At 38.3% G+C, this 5,287-nt stretch overlaps 1 pseudogene; it reads left to right on the top strand.

The window, feature by feature from the left end:
* The first annotated feature begins 1,217 nt into the window (after positions 1-1,217).
* LOC119738265 lies at positions 1,218-3,295 on the top strand (annotated as a pseudogene).
* Positions 3,296-5,287: the final 1,992 nt, after the last annotated feature.

Here is a 5,287-nt window from a genome sequence, read left to right on the forward strand (position 1 = left end):
CTTCTTCCTTTGTGAAAGCGGAACTGGCAAAACAGATCATAAAGGACTTTCCATTCCTCAAAGACCCGCAGGGCTTTACTGGCTATGTAAGTTTACTTCTTGAATGGAGCACTTTTTTTAAATTTCATTAGTGTATTTCACTGCAATACAGATGTTAAAAACTATTTTTACTGTGAAAGCAATTTTAAAATGTGGTGTTGCAAAGTATTTACCACTTACCCAAGGTGATTTTAAAAAGGCACTGTTTGAGCAGTTCCAAGCCACTAGTACTCACTTGCTAGATCGTTCATGATTTTTTTTCATACACTGATGCATGATTTTGTCATTTGTTAACAACCCTCTATGTTGTATATATTGAAGTGGTACATTTTTACTTCAAGTTTAAATTTGAACATTGTGTGATACAAACAGGAACGTTTCTACTGCCGGGGGGCATCACATTTGCCAGCATGTGGGTCTATTGAAGATCGCATTTGCTACCTATGCAGGATCAGCAACATGAGTCTCCAAGGGGAGTCATCTCAGTCCAGCAAAAGGCACAGAGAAACTTCTCCAGAGAAAGCAGCTAAGAAGCAATGTAATGTATATTGCAGTCGTAATAAGTAACAAAAAGTAGCCTCAATATTAGGTTTTGCCTTTCATTGACGTTTAAACACTGTATGCTGAGTGTCTAACCACCTGAGTAAACGTTGGAAAAATCTCCAGAGTGGAACTCGAACCCACGACCTCCTGCTTTCTAGTGCAGATGTCTTACCACTAGACCACCGAGCTTATGGGATTCGTATACGTCGGTGAAGGGCAAAACCTAATATTGATTTACAGGGGTCCGACGCAAATTCATTTTATGAATAGTTAAAAAGTAACCTGTTGGAGGTAAGAAAAGTGGAGTTAAAAGCTCCAAGGAATAGAAAGATAAAGTAACTCCAAAACGAAAGGTTTGAATATGGCTTTGTAAATGGGTGACTCAATTTAATAAGTCATGAAAATAAGCAATTTTAGAAAGAGGATCAATAAGTGTGTTGCTGAAACTAAGGTTTCCCCGGATTGCACTTCACGTCTTTGTTAATGCTCCAAAAGCTGTTCATATTTAAATTCTGTAATTAAAATTTGCAAACACAATGGAAGGTAATGGCTGCACCTTTGGCCTTCAAATTTGTATTTGGTTGTAATTTTTTGTTCAAACAGACATTGCAGAACCAACTGAGCAAATATAATGGATGAAAGCTAACACCTGGCGAAGAGATTCAACAAAGGTGAAGTACTACATGGGAGAAACAACACAGTACAGGAAGCAGTGGATAAAAGAAGGGCCAGAGAAAACTCTCCATGACATTCTGTCAGAGTATCCACGCCTGTTAGATCCTGGAATGGTTAGTATGAAGATGTTATAATGTTGTAAACTTGGCTATCCTGAAACTGAAATAGAAAAGTAGGGTAAACTTTGTCGGTCCCTGCAACATTCAAGGTAAGACATTGTTCTCATGGAACATGGAATACTGTGTTGCTCATATGCAACAAGGCAGGGGCATGCTTTCTCTTTTTTTCTATGCTTTTTCCTGCATTTCCGCTGTTTTGAGAATAAGTTTAGGAACTTTAGCATTCCATTTAGTAATTTTTGCCCCATTTTTACATTACTGTAACCCCCCCCCTCCACCTCTGTTGCTTAATTATCAACAGCATTTTTAATCCATACACTGAATGTCTAATTTCAAATAACTTTTCACAGATTGAGCAAGACTTTGAGATACTGCACCCTGATGCTGCCAACAACCTTTACAGCAAATGGGCTACACTGTCGGAAGATCTGCTGGCATATTGTCCCAAGGCATGTCCATCATGGCAGTCGCTGGTGTTAGAGGAGTAAAGTAAGCCTTGTTGAAAACCCATGTTAATTTTGAATTTGTAAATTTTGTGCAGCAGTTCTCCCTTTTGTCAACCCTTTGAGAAATTGCCTAGCATAAGCTAACTCTTTGTAAATGTGTGACAAAGGGTTTATCCTAGGTACTAAGTGTTGTTATATTCTTGTTTGTCCAGAACAAAGGAAGAACTCGGCAATTTTTGTTCTGCCTATCCTGTTTACGGGCAGAAGGAAGGGAAAGGGAGGTCGGATCAGCTTCACTGAATCATCAAGAGCCTTCATGGACTTCGAGTGTGTAAGTTGCAGAACACCTTCAATTAAGTTAAACAAGTTAAGAACTTGAACATACATGTTTCATATTTAAGACCTTCAGAAACCGGGGTCCCAATGTGACTGGCAGCAAGGTTTAAAAATGTACTGCTTTGAACTTCACCTGTTCATAATTTACCACAGTTTCTGTCATAAATAATGTGCATAAGATATTGGACAACTGGAACTCGATCTTTCTTAAGATAGTGATGTCCTGCCCATCTTGCTCCTTTCTAAGCACTCGGCTCCCCCATACAGGGGAATTTTCTTTTTCCTTGTCTTGTCTTGAGTGGCATTTATTATAAGATGGAATTTTGCGTCGAGGTAATATTGTGGCATTGTGAAGCATAAACGTGCAGCGCACTTCAACTAAGTAACACATCCATTATCTAATCAGAATTATGATTGCTAGCAAAGGCTACGTTCCCCGGGGTTCGCTCAGTTGATTTCTCTGTCGAGGTCTAAAGTAATTGAACATCAGTCGCGTAGCCAGGAATTTTTCGGGGGTAGGGGGGGGGGGGCTGGGGGTAGGGGGGGGGCTGGAAGATTTCATTGGGGGGTGTCATGTAGATCAATGATATTTTTTTAGAAACTCAAAATCTCAGTGGGGGGGGGGGGGCCACGGGGGGGGGGGGCGACAAGGTACGCCATAGTTGAACATGTAAAATTGTCATGCCCACATGGCTTACACTATTAGCGAGTAAGCATCTTGCAATGCAAGTTGACTTTTCCCTTGGTTGTAATTTTTGTATACACAATATTTCAAAATAACTGTTTTCATCCAACTCTATTTTTTGTTCTTGTTTAGGAAAACGTGAGCTTGGAGCGATATCTCACAGATATTGACAGCAACACACGGTCTCAGCCCTACACTGTTCTGGCTCTTGGGGGACATTAACTTCACCACAGCAAGTGTTTGTCCTAATAGAAAGGAGGGCCTTACGGCAGCCGTCTTTTCTGAAGGCGTTAGATGCTTGCTTCAAGTCATACCTTGTATGCGACCTTCAGTACCAAGACAAGTGCTGTGGAGCATGGGAGTTCGTGGAGTCTGTGGTCTTTGGGATCAAAGGCAATGTTAAAAGCAGCGCAATTAGGGATTTTAGGGCCTTTTGCTCAAGCAAGAAGTAAGCCCATCAAAGGTTAGCAGAAAGTTCAGTGCTGTAGAAGTTAGTTGGAGATTTTTTGTCAGACCTGAAACTAACAGTTATAAGTGATGTACAAATTTATAGCAACCTTAATAATTGTTGAGTGGAAGCCAACTGCTTATTAAAATCCCTGTTTGCGCTGCTTTTAAGATTGGGAAGCCCATCATTATCCAACCGCAGCAAACCAGTGGTTACCAGCGGTTTCCTTGGAACACCTCTGAAAACCGCCGAAAACTGCTGTGGATTGATGAAAACCGCCTGTTTTCCGCGGTTTGTATTAAAATGTGTCCCTAACCAAATGACATGTTGAAGTAGAGTTATGGATTTCAGAAAGTTTTTGGATGAGTGTTTTAATGTTGTTTATATTGTATTGTGCCCTTCACAGGTGTGGAATTTAAGTCATCACTGTATTCTCAGTCCTGCCCGAGTTCTGTTTAAGCTTGTGAATTTATTCTCTCAAGCTCTCAGACAACTTTGAGCATTCAGTGATTATTAATACTATGCCAGTGAAGGAGCACAGTCTACATTCTGGCTCTTGGTTGAACAACAACTTCACCACAGCAAGTATTGTTCATAATAGAGAGGGGGGCCTTATAGCAGCCATATCTTCTGAAGGCGTTTGATGTTTGCTTCAAGTCGTTGTAGGACAAGTGCTGTGGAGCATTGGAGTTCCTGAAGTCTGTGGTCTTTGGGATCAAAGGCAATGTTAAAAGTAGCGCAATATTTTAGGGCCTTCTGCTCAAGCAAGAAGTAAACCCATCAAAGGTCAGCAGAAAGTTCAGTGCCAAACGACAATGAAAACTATTTATTAAGTAAAACTGTAGTAGTTTGTTGGAATTTTTTTTTTCAGACCTGAAAAATAACAGTTATAAGTGAAGTACAAATTTAAAGCAACCTTAACAATTGTAGACTGGATTCCTTACCAGACAAGCTAACTGCTTAGACAGTTACATGCAGCTTCTCTACATTCTCTGTTTACGCTGCTTTTAACATTGCCAGATGACAAGTTGAAGCTAAGGCTTATGGATTTCAAACTGTTTTTGGGTATATTTAAATGTTGTTTATATTGATGTGTTTAAATGTTGTTTATATTGGAACGTGCCCTTCGCAGGTGTAGCATTTAATTAATCTCTGTATTCCGAGGTTCGTTCGTGTAAGCTTGTGATTTTATTCTCGCAAGCTCTCAGACAATGCTGAGCATATGCCAACATGTACAGTAATTATTAATACTACATGTGTGTAAGTAAGGGGTCTTGCCCATTTTGAAAATGTACATCTCCCTAACGTTATCATACAATTATCAGTCTTTTTGATCAATGTTTTTGTAGCCCTTTTTTTATTAAAGTTAACAGTCTTTTTATTATTCTGATATAGTTTCTCCATTTTAGAGACAGGCCCAATTAGGCTATTCAGCAGTGACACAAAACCAAGGTATTGAGAGCATCACTCACTATCAAGAAATAATCATGTAATTGCCTTGATTTGCTAAGCATATTGTCCACAATCAAAAACCAAACTCAAAGTGTGTAACTTTTTTATGGAAAAAAATTAAAACTTATTGACTTTTTTTTTTTCCTTTTGAATTTTTGCTTGAACTCCTCGTCATATTAAGTTTACTTGTTTTTACTTTTAGACATGTATCTTGCCCAACTTTTACATGTTTCGGTGTTTTATTGTTGTTGTTGCAAATTGATACTGAAATAAAGACAAAAATGATATTTGAATTATATTTAATGTGAAAAGATTGCCAACAGGTTGACTTTGATTATTGTAAATTGTTAATTGTCATACTTCGAGAATAATATTACAGTTTTATAATAGAAATGTTTTTTGTTCATGTGTTGATTACTTCACGTCTAAGAATTTTTTTTTATTTAACCAATTTTTAATACATGAATATTAAAGTACCTGAAAATCAAGTTGTTGTTTTTTACATGGTGAAACAGTAAAAAATAACCTAATAAACAAGTAAAAG

This window comes from Patiria miniata, unplaced genomic scaffold (genome assembly GCF_015706575.1).
Source record: "Patiria miniata isolate m_02_andy unplaced genomic scaffold, ASM1570657v1 HiC_scaffold_3, whole genome shotgun sequence".
Classification (NCBI taxonomy): Eukaryota; Metazoa; Echinodermata; class Asteroidea; order Valvatida; family Asterinidae; genus Patiria; species Patiria miniata.